At 43.1% G+C, this 22,562-nt stretch overlaps 2 pseudogenes; both read left to right on the plus strand.

Annotated features, from left to right (window-relative positions):
- Window positions 1-308: 308 nt before the first annotated feature.
- On the plus strand, window positions 309-11,090 carry LOC124673977 (annotated as a pseudogene).
- A 2,214-nt stretch (window positions 11,091-13,304) lies between these two features.
- Window positions 13,305-16,191, plus strand: LOC124670416 (annotated as a pseudogene).
- Window positions 16,192-22,562: the final 6,371 nt, after the last annotated feature.

The following is a 22,562-nucleotide window of genomic DNA, read 5'->3' on the forward strand; positions in this document are numbered from 1 at the left end:
CAAAAATATGTCTCGCACATTAATTTTTTTCTTGAAATAATGATAGTCCAGTATTAAACAGCCAAGTCATGTTTTGCAGGTTTACTACTCCCTCTCCGTCTTAAAATAGGTGTCGCAACTTTATCTAGATATGGATGTATCTCTAACTAAAATGCATCTAGATACATTCATCTATAGACAAAAGTGAGACGTCTATTTTAGACGGAGGGAGTAGTAAAGGTACACATTTATAGTGTATCTATAATCTAAACATAAAGTAAGACTAATTTGCTATTTGTGTTCTTGTATTGCTAATTATAGGAACTGCTATGGACTTGACAATTAGCGCCCTGTGGATGGTCTTAGCTCTTTTTTTAATCACCGCAGTACTCACCAAAATTGCAAATGGAAGAATTACCTATGACCCTGTGTGTACACTACCACCTCCACCTGAGGTGAGGGGTATTGCTCTTTTGAGACTCTTACCTACTCTGTGTACAAAGGGTTCTGAAGCAACAATGCATGATCTGTATAATAAGTTCGGCAGTATCTTCACAGTAAGTTTTATTTGGAAAAGAATAACTTTTTTGGCTGGATGAGAGGCACCCGTTATTTTCTTGCAAGGATTGGAGTCAGAGGTTACCCAAGGAGATATAAACAAGTTCACCGTGCCCTTGTTTGACCAAGAGATTGGCTTTGCTGTAGATTACAATACTCGAATGTAGCAAACTTGTTTCTTTGTCGAGTCTCTGAGGCCAGCGCAACTAAGAAGCTATGTTGATCCCTGATACGTCTCCGACGTATCGATAATTTCTTATGTTCTATGCCATATTATTGATGATACCTACATGTTTTATGCACACTTTATGTCATATTCGTGCATTTTCTGGAACTAACCTATTAACAAGATGCCGAAGTGCCAGTTGCTATTTTCTGCTGTTTTTGGTTTCAGAAATCCTAGTAACGAAATATTCTCGGAATTGGACGAAATCAAGACCCAGGGGCCTATTTCGCCACGAACCTTCCAGAAGACCGAAGAGCATACGAAGTGGGGCCACGAGGTGGCCAGACCACATGGCGGCGCGGCCAAGGGGGGCCCGCACCGCCCTGTGGTGTGGGCCCCTCGTCAGCCCCCGACTCTGCCCTTCCGCCTACTTAAAGCCTCCGTCGCGAAACCCCTGAGGCGAAAAACCACGATACGGAAAACCTTACTGAGACGCCGCCGCCGCCGATCCCATCTCGGGGGATTCTGGAGATCTCCTCCGGCACCCTGCCGGAGAGGGGATTCATCTCCCGGAGGACTCTACACCGCCATGGTCGCCTCCGGAGTGATGAGTGAGTAGTTCACCCCTGGACTATGGGTCCATAGCAGTAGCTAGATGGTTGTCTTCTCCTCATTGTGCTTCATTGTTGGATCTTGTGAGCTGCCTAACATGATCAAGATCATCTATCTCGTAATACTCTATGTTGTGTTTGTCGGGATCCGATGGATAGAGAATACCATGTTATGTTAATTATCAAGTTATTACATATGTGTTGTTTATGATCTTGCATGCTCTCCGTTATTAGTAGAGGCCCTGGCCAAGTTGATGCTAGTAACTCCAAGAGGGAGTATTTATGCTCGATAGTGGGTTCATGCCTGCATTGACACCTGGGACAGGTGACAGAAAGTTCTAAGGTTGTGTTGTGCTGTTGCCACTAGGGATAAAACATTGATGCTATGTCCGAGGATGTAGTTATTGATTACATTACGCACCATACTTAATGCAATTGTCTGTTGCTTTGCAACTTAATACTAGAAGGGGTTCGGACGATAACCTGAAGGTGGACTTTTTAGGCATAGATGCAGTTGGATGGCGGTCTATGTACTTTGTCGTAATGCCCAATTAAATCTCACTATACTTATCATGACATGTATGTGCATTGTTATGCTCTCTCTATTTGTCAATTGCCCGACTGTAATTTGTTCACCCAACATGCTTTTATCTTATGGGAGAGACACCTCTAGTGAACCGTGGACCCCGGTCCATTCTTTTATACTCGAAATACAATTCTGTCTGCAATACTTGTTTTACTCGTTTTCTCTGCAAACAATCATCTTCCACACAATACGGTTAATCCTTTGTTACAGCAAGCCGGTGAGATTGACAACCTCACCGTTTCGTTGGGGCAAAGTACTTTGGTTGTGTTGTGCAGGTTCCACGTTGGCGCGGAATCCCTGGTGTTGCGCCGCACTACATTCCGCCGCCATCAACCTTCAACGTGCTTCTTGGCTCCTCCTGGTTCGATAAACCTTGGTTTCTTTCTGAGGGAAAACTTGCTGCTGTGCGCATCATACCTTCCTCTTGGGGTTGCCCAACGAACGTGTGAAATACACGCCATCAAGCATATTTTATGGCGCCGTTGCCTGGGAGATCAAGACACGCTGCAAGGGGAGTCTCCACTTCTCAATCTCTTTACTTTGTTTTTGTCTTGCTTTATTTTATTTACTACTTTGTTTGCTGCATTATATCAAAACACAAAAAAATTAGTTGCTAGCTTTACTTTATTTACTCGTCTTGTTTGCTATATCAAAAACACAAAAAAATTAGTTTACTTGCATTTACTTTATCTAGTTTGCTTTATTTACTACTGCTAAAATGGCCAACCCCGAAAATACTAAGTTGTGTGACTTCACTAGCACAAATAATAATGATTTCTTATGCACACCTATTGCTCCACCTGCTACTATAGCGGAATTCTTTGAAATTAAACCTGCTTTACTGAATCTTGTCATGAGAGAGCAATTTTCTGGTGTTAGTTCTGATGATGCTGCTGCCCATCTTAATAATTTTGTTGAACTATGTGAAATGCAAAAGTATAAGGATGTAGATGGTGATATTATTAAATTAAAATTGTTTCCTTTCTCATTAAGAGGAAGAGCTAAAGATTGGTTGCTATCTCCGCCTAAGAATAGTATTGATTCCTGGACTAAATGCAAGGATGCTTTTATTGGTAGATATTATCCCCCTGCTAAAATTATATCTTTGAGGAGTAGCATAATGAATTTTAAACAATTGGATAATGAACATGTTGCTCAGGGAAAGAATGAAATCTTTGGTTAAAAATTGCCCAACCCATGGACTGACTACTTGGATAATCATCCAAACCTTCTATGCAGGACTAAATTTTTCTTCGCGGAATTTATTGGATTCAGCTGCTGGAGGTACCTTTATGTCCATCACTCTTGGTGAATCAACAAAGCTTCTTGATAATATGATGGTTAATTACTCTGAATGGCACACGGAAAGAGCTCCACAAGGTAAGAAGGTAAATTCTGTTGAAGAATCCTCTTCCTTGAATGATAAGATTGATGCTATTATGTCTATGCTTGTGAATGATAGGACTAATGTTGATCCTAATAATGTTCCGTTAGCTTCATTGGTTGCCCAAGAAGAACATGTTGATGTAAACTTCATTAAAAATAATAATTTCAACAACAATGCTTATCTGAACAATTCTAGTAATAACTATAGGCCATATCCTTATAATAATGGTAACGGCTATGCTAATTCTTATGGGAATTCTTACAACAATAATAGGAATACACCCCTGGACTTGAAGCTATGCTTAAAGAATTTATTAGTACACAAACCGCCTTTAACAAATCTGTTGAGGAAAAGCTCAATAAAATTGATATTCTTGTTTCTAGAGTTGATAGTCTTGCCTCCGATGTTGATCTTTTGAAATCGAAAGTTATGCCTAATAGGGATATTGAAAATAAAATTGTTACTACAGCAAATGCCATCCAAGTTAGAATTAATGAGAATATAAGATTAATGGCTGAACTGCGTGCTAGGTGGGATAGAGAAGAAAATGAAAAACTAGCTAAAAAAAGTAATGTAGCTAAATTTTGGACTATTACCACCACTAGCAATGCTAATGATTCACATGTTGCTGCACCTCCTACTATCAATGATAAAATAATTGGTGTTGGCAATGCTTCTACTCCTAGTGCAAAGCGCGCAAAATTACCTGAAACCGCTAAAACTGCTGAAACCGCTCAGTGATAAACTGCTGAAATTTTTTCCAACCTTGGAGATGATAATCCCATTGCTTTAAATTGTAATGATTTAGATTTTGATGATTGCCACATCTCTGAAGTTATAAAGTTCTTACAAAAACTTGCTAAGAGTCCCAATGCTAGCGCCGTAAACTTGGCTTTCACAAAACATATTACAAACGCTCTCATAAAAGCTAGAGAAGAGAAACTAAAACTTGAAACTTCTATTCCTAGAAAGCTAGAGGATGGTTGGGAGCCCATCATTAAAATGAGAGTCAAAGATTTTGATTGTAATGGTTTATGTGATCTTGTGCAAGTATTTCTGTTATGCCTAAAAAAGTCTATGATATGCTTGACTTGCCACCATTGAAAAACTGTTATCTGAATGTTAATCTCGCTGATAATGCTAAAAAGAAACCTTTGGGGAAAGTCGATAATGTTCATATTATGGTTAACAATAACCTTGTCCCCGTTGATTTTGTTGTCTTGGATATTGAATGCAATGCATCTTGCCCCATTATATTGGGAAGACCTTTTCTTTGAACCGTTGGTGCTACTATTGATATGAAGGAAGGTAATATTAAATATCAATTTCCTCTCAAGAAAGGTATGGAACACTTCCCTAGAAAGAGAATGAAGTTACCTTATGATTCTATTATTAGAACAAATTATGATGTTGATGCTTCATCTCTTGATGTTACTTGAGTTACACTTTCTGCGCCTAGCTGAAAGGCGTTAAAGAAAAGCGCTTATGGGAGACAACCCATGTTTTTACTACAACATTTTTGTTTTATATTTGAGTCTTGGAAGTTGTTTACTACTGTAGCAACCTCTCCTTATCTTAGTTTTGAGTTTTGTTGTGCCAAGTAAAGTCTTTGATAGTAAAGTAAGTACTAGATTTGGATTATCTGCACGAGTTCCAGATTTCTTTGCTGTCACGAATCTAGGTCTACCTCCCTGTAGGTAGCTCAGAAAATTAAGCCAATTTACGTGCATGATCCTCAGATATGTAAACTTTCATTCAATTTGAGCATTTTCATTTGAGCAAGTTTAGTGGCCTAATAAAATCCATCTTTACGGACTGTTCTGTTTTGACAGATTCTACCTTTTATTTCGCATTGCCTCTTTCGCTATGTTGGATGAATTTCTTTGATCCATTAATGTCCAGTAGCTTTATGCAATGTCCAGAAGTGTTAAGAATGATTGTGTCACCTCTGAACATGTGAATTTTTATTGTGCACTAACCCTCTAATGAGTTGTTTCGAGTTTGGTGTGGAGGAAGTTTTCAAGGATCAAGAGAGGAGTATGATGCAATACGATCAAGGAGAGTGAAAGCTCTAAGCTTGGGGATGCCCCGGTGGTTCACCCCTGCATATTATAAGAAGACTCAAGCTGTCTAAGCTTGGGGATGCCCAAGGCATCCCCTTCTTCATCGACAACATTATCGGGTTCCTCCCCGAAACTATATTTTTATTCCGTCACATCTTATGCACTTTGCTTGGAGCGTCGGTTTGTTTTTGTTTTTTTGTTTTGTTTGAATAAAATGGATCCTAGCATTCACTTTATGGGAGAGAGACACGCTCCGCTGTAGCATATGGACAAGTATGTCCTTAGGCTCTACTCATAGTATTCATGGCGAAGTTTCTTCTTCGTTAAATTGTTATATGGTTGGAATTGGAAAATACTACATGTAGTAACTCTAAAATGTCTTGGATAATTTGATACTTGGCAATTGTTGTGCTCATGTTTAAGCTCTTGCATCATATGCTTTGCACCCATTAATGAAGAAACACTTAGAGCTTGCTAATTTGGTTTGCATATTTGGTTTCTCTAGAGTCTAGATAACATCTAGTATTGAGTTTTGAACAACAAGGAAGATGGTGTAGAATCTTATAATGTTTACAATATGTCTTTTATGTGAGTTTTGCTGTACCGTTCATCCTTGTGTTTGTTTCAAATAACCTTGCTAGCCTAAACCTTGCATCGAGAGGGAATACTTCTCATGCATCCAAAATACTTGAGCCAACCACTATGCCATTTGTGTCCACCATACCTACCTACTACATGGTATTTATCCGCCATTCCAAAGTAAATTGCTTGAGTGCTACCTTTAAAATTCCATCATTCACCTTTGCAATATATAGCTCATGGGACAAATAGCTTAAAAACTATTGTAGTATTTAATATGTACTTATGCACTTTATCTCTTATTAAGTTGCTTGTTGTGCGATAACCATGTTTCGGGGACGCCATCAACTATTCTTTGTTGAATATCATGTGAGTTGCTATGCATGTCCGTCTTGTCCGAAGTAAGAGAGATCTACCACCTTAATGGTTGGAGCATGCATATTGTTAGAGAAGAACATTGGGCCGCTAACTAAAGCCATGAATCATGGTGGAAGTTTCAGTTTTGGACATATATCCTCAATCTCATATGAGAATAATAATTGTTGCCACATGCTTATGCATTAAAGAGGAGTCCATTATCTGTTGTCCATGTTGTCCCGGCATGGATGTCTAAGTTGAGAATAATCAAAAGCGAGAAATCCAAAATGCGAGCTTTCTCCTTAGACCTTTGTACAGGCGGCATGGAGGTACCCCATTGTGACACTTGGTTAAAACATGTGCATTGCAAAGATCCGGTAGTCCAAGCTAATTAGGACAAGGTGCGGGCACTATTAGTATACTATGCATGAGGCTTGCAACTTTTAAGATATAACTTTCATAACTCATATGCTTTATTACTACCGTTGACAAAATTGTTTCATGTTTTCAAAATAAAAGCTCTAGCACAAATATAGCAATCGATGCTTTCCTCTTTGAAGGACCTTTCTCTTTACTTTTATGTTGAGTCGGCTCACCTATCTCTCTCCACCTCAAGAAGCAAACACTTGTGTGAACTGTGCATTGATTCCTACATACTTGCATATTGTACTTGTTATATTACTCTATGTTGACAATTATCCATGAGATATACATGTTATAAGTTGAAAGCAACCGCTGAAACTTAATCTTCCTTTGTGTTGCTTCAATACCTTTACTTTGATTTATTGCTTTATGAGTTAACTCTTATGCAAGACTTATTGATGCTTGTCTTGAAGTACTATTCATGAAAAGTCTTTGCTTTATGATTCACTTGTTTACTCATGTCATTACCATTGTTTTGATCGCTGCATCCACTACATATGTTTACAAATAGTATGATCAAGATTATGATGGCATGTCACTTCAGAAATTATCTTTGTTATCGTTTTACTCGCTCGGGACGAGCAGAACTAAGCTTGGGGATGCTTGATACGTCTCCGACGTATTGATAATTTCTTATGTTCTATGCCATATTATTGATGATACCTACATGTTTTATACACACTTTATGTCATATTCGTGCATTTTCTGGAACTAACCTATTAACAAGATGCCGAAGTGCCGATTCTGTTTTCTCACTGTTTTTGGTTTCGTAAATCCTAGTAACGAAATATTCTCGGAATTGGACGAAATCAAGACCCAGGGGCCTATTTCGCCACGAACCTTCTAGAAGACCGAAGAGCATACGAAGTGGGGCCACGAGGTGGCCAGACCACATGGCGGCGTGGCCAAGGGGGGGCCCGCGCCGCCCGTGGTGTGGGCCCTCGTCGCCCCCGACTCGCCCTTCCGCCTACTTAAAGCCTCCGTCACGAAACCCCCGAGGCGAAAAACCACGATACGGAAAACCTTACCGAGACGCCGCCGCCGATCCCATCTCGGGGGATTCCGGAGATCTCCTCCGGCACCCTGCCGGAGAGGGGATTCATCTCCCGGAGGACTCTACACCGCCATGGTCGCCTCCGGAGTGATGAGTGAGTAGTTCACCCCTGGACTATGGGTCCATAGCAGTAGCTAGATGGTTGTCTTCTCCTCATTGTGCTTCATTGTTGGATCTTGTGAGCTGTCTAACATGATCAAGATCATCTATCTGTAATACTCTATGTTGTGTTTGTCGGGATCCGATGGATAGAGAATACCATGTTATGTTAATTATCAAGTTATTACATATGTGTTGTTTATGATCTTGCATGCTCTCCGTTATTAGTAGAGGCTCTGGCCAAGTTGATGCTAGTAACTCCAAGAGGGAGTATTTATGCTCGATAGTGGGTTCATGCCTGCATTGACACCTGGGACGGTGACAGAAAGTTCTAAGGTTGTGTTGTGCTGTTGCCACTAGGAATAAAACATTGATGCTATGTTCAAGGATGTAGTTATTGATTACATTACGCACCATACTTAATGCAATTGTCTGTTGCTTTGCAACTTAATACTGGAAGGGGTTCGGGCGATAACCTGAAGGTGGACTTTTTAGGCATAGATGCAGTTGGATGGCGGTCTATGTACTTTGTCGTAATGCCCAATTAAATCTCACTATACTTATCATGACATGTATGTGCATTGTTATGCTCTCTCTATTTGTCAATTGCCCGACTGTAATTTGTTCACCCAACATGTTTTTATCTTATGGGAGAGACACCTCTAGTGAACTGTGGACCCCGGTCCATTCTTTTATACTGAAATACAATTCTGCTGCAATACTTGTTTTACTGTTTTCTCTGCAAACAATCATCTTCCAGACAATACAGTTAATCCTTTGTTACAGAAAGCCGGTGAGATTGACAACCTCACTGTTTCGTTGGAGCAAAGTACTTTGGTTGTGTTGTGCAGGTTCCACGTTGGCGCCGGAATCCCTGGTGTTGCACCGCACTACATTCCGCCGCCATCAACCTTCAACGTGCTTCTTGGCTCCTCCTGGTTCGATAAACCTTGGTTTCTTTCTGAGGGAAAACTTGCTGCTGTGCGCATCATACCTTCCTCTTGGGGTTGCCCAACCAACGTGTGAAATACACGCCATCAATCCCATGCTTCAGGAAGTGGAGGTAAGTACACCTTTGGTCTCCACGAGCATTTTATGTTCTTTTAAGCACAAGCTTCCAATTAATTAATTAATTCATTTGGTTTATATATCATACATTGGGAAAATTCTGCCGTTTTGCTATGTACATGTTAGTTAGTCTACATTTATATAATCGTGTGAAAACTTAGATAGACTTTTTTATGTAGTTATAAACATAATGTAGTATTAAATGTCCAGTTATAGGTTACATTTCTGCCCTTATAAGTCTACAATGACGTGCCGTCAATGTCCGATATGGTTCATCAAAGAATCACCCATTGGGTTGGCTTTTCTGATAGCCCTATGGACTTGATTTGATGGCCACTGTATTTCAAATTTTCAATTATGGACTTTTTGCAACTATTCTAAGGAAAAATAACAATTTGGACGACATAATAATAACAATCACACTAATACAAAAATTAGATGGCAAGACACCTTCACGTTATTTGTTGCGTGAAATGAGAAAATAACTGCAGGCGGTTAATTACAGCGTGTCGAACAAAAATGTAGTCTACCCACACTGCAAATGCAATAATGTTAGACCTACGGGAACTCTGTTACGGGAAACCTTTACGGGCTGAGGTGGAACAATTCGGTTAGTTCAAATTATTTTCCTCCCGTGATTGTAGGATTTGAAATCTCCCTTGAACCTCCACGTTTGCCCGTAACCAAGTTTCCGTAAGAAACATCTCGTAGATGTAGCATTGTTGCTGCAAATGATACCAACACTTCCCGCAAAAGCATCTTATGTGTAATTTTTCTTAATGATGCTAGTGTTAGAAACTTTCCTTGCATCTTTGTTTGCTACAGTACGAAGGATTCGATTTACTGACAACGTATTAATGTTACGGGAAACCTTTACGGGCCGAGGTGGAATAATTCGGTCAGTTCAAATTATTTTCCTCCCATGATTGTAGGGTCTGAAATCTCCCCTGAACCTCCACGTCTGCCCTTCACCAAGTTTCCGTAAGAAACATCCCGTAGATGTAGCATTGTTGCTGCAAATGAGACCAACACTTCCCGCAAAAGCATCTTAGGTGTAATTTTCTTAATGATGCTAGTGTTAGAAACTTGCATTGCATCTTTGTTTGCTACTGTACGAAGGATTCGATTTACTGACAACGTATTAACGTATTTATGTTCCACAGAAATATTTCGCAAAATGGGGAGAAGAAGGGGTAGTCGATCTGAAACATGAATTTGAGGAACTACTTATGTTGATTTCAAGTCGATGCCTTGTCGGAAAAGAGGTCAGAGAGAAGATGTTTGGCCAGTTCTGCAAATTGTTTCATGAAATTGAGGAAGGTGTGAATTTTGCTAGTTTCATGTTCCCATACATCCCTATTCCAGTAAATCATCGTCGTGACAGAGCATGGATCAAGCTTACAGAAATACTATCTGAGGTTGTTAGGTCACGCAAGAGATCCAAACATGTCGAGGAGGATGTGCTCTAGAGATCTATTGATTCAACATACAAAGATGGCAGAGCCACAACTATAGAAGAAGTCAGCGGTATGATCCTTGCCTTGATCTTTGCCGGAAAACACACAAGCGCATTGACTAGCACATGGACTAGAGCTTGCCTTTTGGGCCATGAGAATTTCTTAAATGCTGCTTTAGAGGAGCAAAAATGTATAATTAAAAAATACAATGATAAAATAGACTACCGTATATTATCTGAGATGGGCACTTTGCACAACTGCATCAAGGAGGCGGCACGTATGCACCCTGCATTGCCGACGTTAGTCCGCCCAATAAAAAATGATATCATCGTTCGTGGAAAAGAGGGCAATGAATATGCCATCCCCAAAGGTAACATATTAGTAAACCTTGTAATGGTGAATGGTATGTTGCCACACATTTACAAGGACCCTAAGGTTTGATCCATATCATTTTCATCCTGGAAGAGAGGAGGACAAAGCTGGTGGTAAATTCTCTTACACGTCTTTCGGTGGTGGAAGACATGCATGTGGTGGTGAGGCTTATGCCTACATGCAAATTAAAATTATATTTACCCATATGCTGAGGAATTTTGAACTCAAACTCATTTCTTCTTTTCCCAAGCCAGACTGGACCAAGTTTATGCCAGAACCTAAAGGGACACTCATGGTGAGCTACAAGAGATTTCAGTTGCCAAGCAACTAAGATATTTCATCATGCCTCAACATGTATTTTCGTGGATATATCTTTGTGTGCGTGTAGCTTTCCTACAGGCTAAGGCATATCGCAGGGGTATTGTTACTTCAGCTATGTGTTTATTACTTCGACATCAACTGCAATTCTTCAACCATTTGGCACGAAGGCCTAGGCGGCCCTATTATGTAAAAGTTCAGAATAACGAAAGGAGCGTGTACTTTTTTATGTATGAGTAGGGGCGGAGTTACGCCCCGGGCAACCAGGGCCATGGCCCGGGGCGCAACAATTTGGCCAGACTATTACGCATGTAGATTACTGATTTGGTTCGGGTTGAGCTCAGCATCTTATCTGACCCAACACAACTGAAATGAGCAACCGCATAAACTTCCCCTCCCTGGCTCACCGTCTCCGCAATGCTGCTTGAGCCAAACCACTCGTGAGCACTTCATATATGCGCGGCAGACTCTTGATTGCATTATAAATGCAGAAATTTTGACCTCAGTTATCTTGTGCCGTCAATTTGATTTGCTATTGCGTTGCATTTTTTGTGTTGTGAAAACTATTCCTTGGACACCACTCTTTGACCAAGTGATGCTAAAATCCAAATAATTGTCCAAATAATGTGATATTTTCAAATTTTCTACTTCTTGTACTGCAAGATATGAATCAAAGCCACAAAGAAGACAGAATTGTAACTGTTGTTTATTCTTTCTCAAAGACGATAGATCTACTTTTATGGCACGATTTCTTAATACTACCGCGTATTATTCTTTAACGTAAATAAACTCAGGCTTTCTCAACCATTTACACCACAATCTAGATGTTAGAATCACCTAAAGACCAGTGTCACTATCGAACACTAAACGTGGAAGTTAGATCATCTTCACCGGCGCGTCCCAAATAGTTACCGGCAGGGTTGCCGGCACTGCTGTATGGGGGGCCGGCAGTGCATCCTCTATTTAGGGATGATGTTCCCACACCGGTGCCAAGTTCGTACTAAGGCAGGTATATGCTTCTCTCGTTTCTATAAATCTCTTGAGCTTTGTTGTAGCGGCACTTTACATTTCAACTTAAGGCTGGTACTGACTGTACGTATCAGATGAATACTGAGAGCTACGTTGTAGCTCCTCTAGATCTGATGAATTAAGTTATCTGCTATGCTGGTTTCATGGTCTGATCAGTTACTAATTGAAGCAGTATAGTTCTATTTTTCCCGATGAGTATTTTTCTAAGGTGATCCAACACTAGAAATCATAATGGACAATACCCTTTTCGACCAACAAAACAATCTCTAGCAAACACCCTACCAAAAGTGGTGGTGAACAATTGCTTCTAATGCCTCGGGCCTTTCCCAGACCGACTTTTGGGCAGCCTTGAATAGGCCTACTTTCAACAGCTTGTAATATGGAATGTCGAAGCATTCTATATCCGTAGGGGCGCGTGGCTGTCACAGATTGCAGACGGTACTCATATCAGAACGACAAAACTCATCAAGGTTTCATGGAGAACTTTTGGTGAACCCTCACCTTTATTTGATAGCCACAATTCCGGAAAGATAAAAATACATATCAACTAAAAAGAATCATATCCAACAACAGGTTTCATATAGTAGAATTCATGGCCTAACCTAATTCCGATATATCAACTAAAAAGATTCATATCCAACAACAGGTTTCATGTAGTGGAATTCGTGGTCTAACCTGATTCTAATAATGAAAGAACGAAATATGGAGGATATATTTGTTTAGAAAAAAAGTAGGGATGGGTTAACTTTCTGCTACATTATGCATGGTTAGTTGGTTACTGTAGGGTCCATTATATGGTTTTCTATCAAATAAATATTTATTTTGTTGTTTCTGCAATAATATAAATGTTCAAAGAAGCAAAAATGACAACATGCATGTTTATCCATGCATGATATACTGTCGTATGCAAATTAACTTGCTTAGGTCTAAGCCAATTTTTGTTATGGATATTTTATTATTGTGAGGGTTCATTTGCCACATGCAAAATGCATCAATAATATGTCTCGCACATTAAAAAAATTCTTGAAATAGCCATGTCGTGTTTTGTACACAGAGTAGGTAACAGTTTTAAATAGCCAACTCGTGTTTTGTAGGTTTACTAGTAAAGGTACACATTTATAGTTTATCTATAATCAAAAAAATAAAGTAAGACTAATGCTATTTGTGTTCTTGTAGTGCTAATTATAGGAACTGCAATATGGACTTGACAAATAGCGCCCTGTGGATGGTCTTAGCTATTTTTTCCATCACTGCAGTATTCACCAAAATTGCAAATGGAAGAATTACCTATGATCCCGTGTGTACACTACCACCTCGACCTCAAGTGAGGGGTATTTCTCTTTTGAGACTATTACCTACTCTGTGTACGAAGGGGCCTGAAGCAACAATGCAGTATCTGTATAAGAAGTTTGGCAGAGTAAGTTTTGTTTGGAAAAGAATAACATTTTTAATTGGATGAGAGGCGTCCGTTATTTTCTTCCAAGGATCGGAGTCAGAGGTTACCCAAGGAGATACAAACGAGTTCACCGTGCCCATGTTTGGCTAAGAGAGTGGCTTTGCTGTAGATTACAATAATACTCGAATGAAGCAAACTCGTTTCATTGTCGAGTCTGTGAGGCCAACGCAACTAAGATGCTATGTTGATCCCATGCTTGAGGAAGTGGAGGTAAGTACACCTTCGATCTCAACGAGCATTTTATGTTCTTTTTAAGCTCAAGTTTCCAATTAGTTAATTAATTCATTTGGTTTATATATCATACGTTGGGAAAATTCTGCTGTTTTGCTACGTACATGCATGTTAGTTAGTCTACATATGTATAATTGTGTGAAAACTTAGATAGTCTTTTTTGTGTAGTTAGAAATATAATGTAGTATTAAATGTTCATTTATAGATTACATTTATGCTCTTATAAGTCTACAACGATGTGCCGTCAATTTTCTGTGGTTCATCAAAGAATTGCTCATTGGGTTGGCTTTTCTGACGGTCCTATGGACTTGACTTGATGGCCACTATATTTCAGTTATGGACTTTTTGCAAAATAAATATTCTAAGGGAAAATAATACATTGTATGACATAATAATAACAATCACAGTAATTAAAAAAATTAGATGGCAAGACACCTTCACGTTATTTGTTGCGTGAAATGAAAAAATAACTGCAGGTGTTTAATTACACAATACAGGAAAACCAGATTTTGCCGTGTGCCCAAAACACACGGTAAAGGGGCCTTTCCTCACGGCAAATCCGTTGCTGTTTGCTCACGGCAAAAAGTGACGGCAAACACTGACCGGTAAATCTCCGATTTGCCGTGATTAAATTTTCGCCTCACGGTAAATCACTTTACCAGCAGCTATATGTGAACTCACGGCAAATAAAGGAAAACTGCAATATGACATAGAAAGACGGTAACAAGATGGTGACATGTGGATCCCGCATGTCAATGATTTGCCGTGATGTTTTATGTTGCTCATGGCAAACCACTGTGCTCAAGGAAAATTGCAGACCCCACCTGCCAATGATTTGCGGTGATGTTTTATGTTGCTCATGGCAAACTACTATGCTCAAGGCAGCGTTCTACGCTCGGTTCAACTTAAACGGCGGAGGCACGTGGCCACAAATTCTCCAAGAGGATTTGTTTGCCGTGTTTTTTCTTTTTATTTTGCTGTTTGCCTTGTTTCGCCGTCAGTATTTCCAAAGATTCGTCGTGGGTCTTATTTTGCCGTGCGGATTTCGGTAACGTTGCCGTGAGATGGTGTTTCGCCGTGAGGTTTTTGGAGGGCGAACGGGAATTCGAGATTTACCGTGAGCCCCGACGTTTTAATCACGGTAAATAACCGGGCACACGGCAAAATTTAAGTTTCCCGTAGTGACAGCATGTCAAACAAAAATGTAGTTTACCCAAAGTGCAAATGAGGCCAACACTTCGGGCAAAAGTATCTTATGTGTAGTTTTTCTTAATGATGCTAGTGTCAGAAACTTGCCTTGAATCTTTGTTTGCTACTGTAGGAAGGATCCAATTTACTGACAGCATATTAATGTATTTACGTTTCACATAGAAATATTTCTCAAAATGGGGAGAAGAAGGGGTAGTCGATCTGAAACATGAATTTTCGGAACTACTTATGTTGATTTCAATTCGATGCCTTGTCGGAGAAGAGGTCAGAGAGAAGATGTTTGGCCAGTTCTGCAAATTGTTTCATGAAATTGAGGAAGGTGTGAACTTTGCCAGTTTCATGTTCCCATACATCCCTATTCCAGTAAATCGTCGGCGTGACAGAGCACGGATCAAGATTACAGAAATATTATCTAAGGTTGTTAGGTCACGCAAGAGCTCCGAACATGTTGAGGATGATGTGCTCCAGAGATTAATTGATTCAACATACAAAGATGGCAGAGCCACAACCATAGAAGAAGTCAATGGGATGATCCTTTCCTGGATCTTTGCGGGAAAGCACGCAAGCGCATTGACTAGCACGTGGACTGGAGCTTGCCTTTTGAGCCATGAGAATTCCTTAAATTCAGCTTTAGAGGAGCAAAAGTGTATAATTAAAAAATACAATTACAAAATAGACTACCGTATATTGTCAGAGATGGGCACTCTGCACAACTGCATCAAAGAGGCGGCACGTATGCACCCTCCCGCACCGATGTTAATCCGCCAAGTAAAAAAGGATATCATTGTTCGCGCAGAAGAGGGCAATGAATATGGCATCCCCAAAGGTAACATCTTAGTAAACCTCGTGATGGTGAACGGTATGTTGCCACATATTTACAAGGACCCTGAGATGTTTGATCCGGATCGATTTTGTCTTGGAAGGGAGGAGGATAAAATTGGTGGTAAATTCTCTTACACGTCTTTTGGTGGTGGCAGACATGCATGTTCTGGCGAGGCTTATGCCTACATGCAAATGAAAATTATATTTAGCCATATGCTGAGGAACTTTGAACTCAAGCTCATTTCTTCTTTTCCCAAACCAGATTGGACAAAGTATACGCCAGAACCTAAAGGGAATCTCATGGTGAGCTACAAAAGATTTCTCCTGCCTAGCAACTAAGATATTTCATCAGGTCTCAACATGTATTTTCGTGGATGTATCTTCGTGTGCGTGTAGCTTTCCTATGGACTTCGCACGGGTATTGTTACTTCAGTCATATGTTTACTTTGACCTCAACTACAATTTATTCAACCCTTTGGCCGGCAGCCCTAGGAGGCCCTATTATGTAAAAGTTCAAAAATAACGAAAGGAGTGTGTTGTTGTTTATGTATGAGTGGGACGGAGCTACGCCGTGTGCAACTAGGCTTAGCTCCTCCTAAGTCAACTTGTAAACTTGTAACACAAGATGTACTCTCTTATTAAGTAACAGTAAAATGGATCTACCTAGGAGCAACCACAGTGATTTGATGTTTAGAGTCGTCCGATGTCGTTGTTGGACGCTCAGGATCTCTTGCTCGTCCCGCCGAGGTGCGTTGCAGCGATTTTACCATCCCGCTACGCAGCTACAGTTCGGCCCGACGTGACCGGGCCGCTACTCCGGAAATTAAGTTAGCTGGCCTGTGGCTCACCGACGCTTATTGGGTACCATTCGGATTGGACGGCCCAGTTTTGCTTCTTTGCTTATCGGCCTACAAGGGTTCGCTCCTCCTGCAGAATCACCCGTCCGGAACAGGATTTGGTCGCCGGACGCCTCGCCTCCCCTGCACCTGTCTCTACATCGCCGAGAGAAGAAGCGCCTTCCTCCACGATGGCCACTAGCTCTTGCACTGGGATCGTGAGCTTTGCGGGTGATCTGGACACCGGAGTCCCCTAGCGAGTGAGTGCAAGGGAGCAGTCCTGCAGCCAGCGGAGAAGCTTCGCTTGCGCGGCATCGTCCATAAGACGATTCAGGTGGATGGGAGATGTGGCAACACTCCGTTCAGATCCAGGTGTCCTACAACCATCATATCCGCTTCAACTTATATTCCATATACTTTGTGTGGCATTGTTCAAGTTAGTCAGTTGTGCTCAACTAATTAAGGTATGGTATCTAGAGTGGAGCCGGTACTGTTTTATTATTTGGGAGCAGCCTAGATGATTTGGACTCTCCGAAGTACACTTCAGTATACTCCGATCGCAAGAACGTGATTATTATTGCTACGCTTGAACTTAGTGGAGAGAAAGTTGCCATTCAGGTATACATGTCTCGTCTGCCATGATTCCATAGTGGCATGAAGAACTTTTTTTTTGAATTTACCAATTAATAATCAGTTGTTAATTGGAATTTAATTTCAAAATTATATTCATTGCGTCAACAGTTTGATTCGGAAAAAAGATGTCGCTCATGGTTTAATCAATCTAAAGAGACTAAACTCAGGTTCATGTATTATTCTACCTTGGTCTTTGGTTTAATTTCTAAGAAACAACTAAATAGATATAATTTATTTTCTGCAACTTTGGTTTGTCTTGCATGCTAATGTTAAGTATGCAAGTTGTAATAATAACAAAATAATGATAGCTATTGATTGATATAATTCTCATCTATAATTATTTATGTATGCTAAAATTTAGCCATTTCTATTTATTGTTGTATGCTAGGTTAACAGTTCTGCTAAAAATGTTGAGAATGTCAATTTTGCTATTGCCATTGCAGCTATGGGACTAAATTTGGAGATGTCACAAATTTTCTAGGGGATTCAAGTCAGATGAAGGCCAATATTTCCAAAAAGCTGAAGCAACACCGATTCAACAGCTGCGTGTGTATCTGTACTGCCTACGCTATTATCTTGTAGTACTACCAATGCGTGTAAATGTGTACTTCTCGAACACACCAAATCAAACAAAAAAGTAGCACGTCCTGCTGTCGGCGTCCCGTCTCGAGGGAGCAGATATGTAGGTTATTTTGAGGAAAAGAATCTTAGGAGTTCATTTTGATTTCTCGAATTCGCATGATTATATATAGTTTTTCTGTAAATGGTTAGGCTGAAAATGACACTATTCCAAAGTATTAGTGATTTAGTTCTCGTGATATCTCTCAAGCCTATTATTAATGTCAGCTAGCACAAGTGTTTTTTTCCTTGTGTCAGAATACTAGGATTAATGTTCTAGAGATTGCAAGCAATAATGTTTTCTTTGCTTCGGCGGGAACTATGGTTCAATAAATATTTATTTTATTATTTCTTTCTTGTCAGATATGCTAAATTTATTGTGAGAAACTCCTCATCATTTGGTTATGGCAGTTTCTCAATTGAAATCTTTATGCTGGCAATTTGTAATTTGCAGTTTTATTTATGCTAGCTATGCACACTACATGTAGAACTCATGGTTAAACACTGCATGAAGAACTTCATTGGTTGTCCTGCTTTCGTCTAACCATTTCCCTTGAGTTCAGCCTATATAAAATTATGTGTTGTATTTTCATAAATTAATTACTGCTACCTCCGTAGAGTTTTCTTAGTCTGACATCGTAGTTTGAATAAACAAAAGTTGGACCATAGGTTTGGTCAACAAAATATAAATTATATATCACAAAAGTTAGTGTACAAAGACCACTCTTATTCATATTTACTTCAATGCTATAATTGTAGTCATCATAGGTCTTATTTCCTTCAAATTTGCCTATGTGGCCATATGACTATCTTTTTTTTAACATGCCATATGGCTATCTCTGCACAATAATAAAACCCATACACAATTTCAAATTTGCCTATGCGGCCATATGGCTACCTTATTTTTTTTAGCATGCCATATGGCTATCTCTGCACAATAATAAAACCCATACACAATAATAACACCCATACATAATATCTATTCCGTATAATATTTCCGGTGCCTCTTCTCCTAAGATGGGCGGGCGCGGCAACGCGCGCTTTATGGTCTAGTATATATGTATGATCGGCACGAGGAAGGGCCATTGAGTCACCCGTGACCATATTATTTCATGGTATCAGAGCAGGTCATCCTGACCTAGCCGCCGGCCTCCCCTCTCCCCCTCTAGGTCGCCGCACCCCTCCCATCTCTCCCAAAATCCAAAAACCCTCCCCTCCACCATGACACCCGAAGAAATCGCGGCCAAGGAGAGCGAGCTTGAAGAGTGCGCCCGTGTCCTTGACGCCCGCGAATCCCAACTCTCCCAGCAGCTCCTCGCCGCCGCCACAGCCGTTGCCAACAACGCAACTCCCATCACCACCACCACCATTACAACCACCACCGACCCCGTCCCTCCTCCAGCCGCTACCAGCCCAAACCCCAACACCTATGCCACATCCATCAAGCTCCACGTCCCAATTACACTCAGCCTTGACGACGCCAGTTACACCAGCTGGCGCGAACTCTTCCTCGTCGCCCTCGTCCGCTATGACCTCACTTCGCACGTCATCGGCGAATCAACCCCCTCCGACACCGGCCCAAACTCCTCTTGGGGCCGCGATGACTACACCGCCCTCTCCTGGATCTGCGGCTTTGTCTCCGTCGACCTCCTCGGCATTGTCATGCGCCCAGGCGCCACGGCACGCATCATCTGGGACGCCATCGAGGACCTCTTCCGCGGCAACAAGAAACACCGCACGATCCAGCTGGAGGCCGACTTCCGCAACACTCCGCAGGGGGACCTCTCCATCAGCGACTACTGCGCCAAGCTGAATGTAACGACCCGGAAAAACCCAATAATAGATTTTTTTCTTCGCCCCTCGTTTTTCCGTGTCGTTCCAAGTAATCATGGCATCATGCATATATTTTCAACATCACAAATATTTTATTAAACCCTATTTTATTTCTAGTATAATCTCATCTTTTATTTCAAATTATAATCCTTCGTTCTCTGCAAATTTTCATTGCTAAAATATATTTAGAAATGGGTTTTAAAAGAAACAGCAAACAGTTTTTAAAATAAAAAAAGGGGAATGAAACCCCAACCGGCCAGGCCAAGGCTAGGCCCAGCCGGCGGCCCAGCAGCAGCCCAACCAGAGCCCCAGCTCCAAACCCTAGCCCCAACCGATCCTCCTCCTGGCTGTTTTGCAGCCGCCCCCCTCCTTTTCTTTCCTAAACGCCATCGGGTCCTCCCACTAACTCCCGCACGCCCCGCTCCGCTCGACCCCGAGCCGCTCCCGTCCTCTCTCCCTTCACCACCGAACGCAACCGCCGCCTCCTCCCCTCTCTCCTGAGCGCCGCCGCGCGCCTCCTCCCTGCTCTGCGCCGCCGCCACGAGCTCTGCAAGCAGCGCCGCGCCCTCCCCTTCCCCGTTCCGCGGCTGGTCGCCACCAGCCGGCAAACCTACGGCCGCCGCCACCTCCCTACACCTCCTGCCGCGCCGCCCCCTTCCGACGCGAGTGCCGCGCGCCTCCGTCTTGCTCGTCCTCGGCCCCGCAGCGGCCGCCCTTGCTCGCTCCGTTCCGTGAGTGCTCCTGCTGGCCTCGCCATTCGACACTGCCGCGCACGCACCAGCTCGGTCCTATTTTGGTAGCCGTGTGGTTGTTGCCCTTGTTGTGATGCGCCGTTCCGTGTTCACTGAGTAAATTACATATAGGTACCACTTTTGGGGCAACGGTTACGAGTAGGTACCAATTCTGGTAATTTTATCAAGTAAGTGCAACTTCTGGGGCAGCTTGTAACAAATAGAGCAATTCTGGAGTTGATAGTGAATTAAGTACACGGACCTACTTGTCAGCTAACGTCCGTCTGCAGCCGTGCATGCGCGCTTGCCACTTCCGTTTGGAGCTTGTGCATGAGGCCGGTAGTATTTTTTCTGGACGCGGAGCTTGTGCACGTTCAGCGTTCATGCGCGCCGCCGCACTGCGCGCCCCGCGCGCCACCGCTCGTGCTGCAACAAGCACGCGACCGTCCAGCGCCCACGCTCGCTACCGCCTGCGCCGCACCGGCGCCCGCCCAGTGCGCGCGCCGCCGTGCTCGTGGCTGCCCAACGCCTGCAGCAGGCACCCGCACCGCCGTCCACACCGCACCGGGGCCGCGACTGCCCTGCTCCGGCGCCCACGCCGCCGCCCGTGCCGCACCGGGCCGCACGCGCCCGTACATCGCCCACGCGCGCCTCCCGCGCGGCTCATGTGCCCCCGCGCGCCGCCTGCACCCGCCGCAGCCGCATCTTGGCCTGCGCAGCCGAGGTGGGAGAGGCTGCGCTCGGCGCGGCGAGCATCTTGGCCGACGACGACGGCGAGGTGGCAGAGGCCGTACGTGGCAGCAGGGCCCCAAAGCGACAACATGCCACCGTGGGCTTTGGCGGCAACGCCTGTCGCCAGCTTCGGTGGCGGCACGGTAGCGAGCGATGGACCGAGGAGCTGGGCCATGCTGCCATAGTAGGTGGCGGCAGGTAAACGTGGTAGGGTGCCTCCACCGGCGCCAACAGCAGGCGAGCGTGGTGTCGCGTCCGACCTGCGTGCGCACACACACCAGCAGATCACAGGCTCGCAGCGAGGGCGACCATGACGCGACCAAGACCAAGCAACCCAAGAAAAGAAGAGATCGGCCATGGCGAGCGTGTGCACGCTCCTGTTCTTTGCCGTGTGTAGTTGCGGGCACTAGCTAGCTCTCGCTCTCACGGATGGAGGTGGAAGAAGAATCAGGGAGACAGTATAATTTTCTGGCGACGAACGCCCTTGCCGCTTTCGTTTGTAACCGGCGTTCTGCCGACCGGCCGAGCCGCCGTCGCGATGGCTCAACCTGTGCGGCGACGAGGCCCAACCATTTGCCGGGCGAGTGCACTTGCGCGTCTGCCTGGAGGGCGGGTACGATGTGCTGGACGAGGCGGCGAACACGGCAAGCGACATGCGGGTGACGTCGAAGCAGCTATCCAAGCCTCCGGTGAGCATGCTCGAGGTCGGCATCCGCGGCGCATGCATGGAGGCTCTGCTGCTGAACTCCTCCTCGAGCGGCTTGCCATTGATCTTCTAGTATATCATGAAGGTGGCCTGCTCCTGGTGGCGAGCACGCGCGCCACCAGCTTGTTCTGAGCCTTGGTGCTCCAAGCCAGGGGTGCACCGCCGGACCGCCCACAACACGCCCAAGCATGCATGCAAGTGCACGTGCATGGCTACAGTGTTTTTTTTTATTCGTGCATGGCCAAAGCTGATCCGGATTCGTGCATGGCCAAAGACAGCGTTAGCTGACAAGTGGGTCCGCGTGCTTAATTCACTGTCAACTCCAGAATTGCTCTATTTGTTACAAGCTGCCCCAGAAGTTGCACTTACTTGATAAAATTACCAGAGTTGGTACCTACTCGCAACCGTTGCCCCAAAAGTGGTACCTATATGTAATTTACTCGTGTTCAGTAGCTTCGTCTGCTGCTCCATGTGCTGCGCAAAACTGTCGAGGTTGTTTCCCGTGCCTTCGGTTGATGCCGTTTTGGTCTATTCCTCATGTTTTGATCGTCATCGCTGGTTCTCTGTAGCTGGTAAAAGAGTCCTTGTGCTGCGCAAGTCCAAAGACGTTAGCGGCGTTGCGTTGCTGTTTTAGTCATCGACAAGTTCT

This window comes from Lolium rigidum, chromosome 7, assembly GCF_022539505.1.
Source record: "Lolium rigidum isolate FL_2022 chromosome 7, APGP_CSIRO_Lrig_0.1, whole genome shotgun sequence".
Classification (NCBI taxonomy): Eukaryota; Viridiplantae; Streptophyta; class Magnoliopsida; order Poales; family Poaceae; genus Lolium; species Lolium rigidum.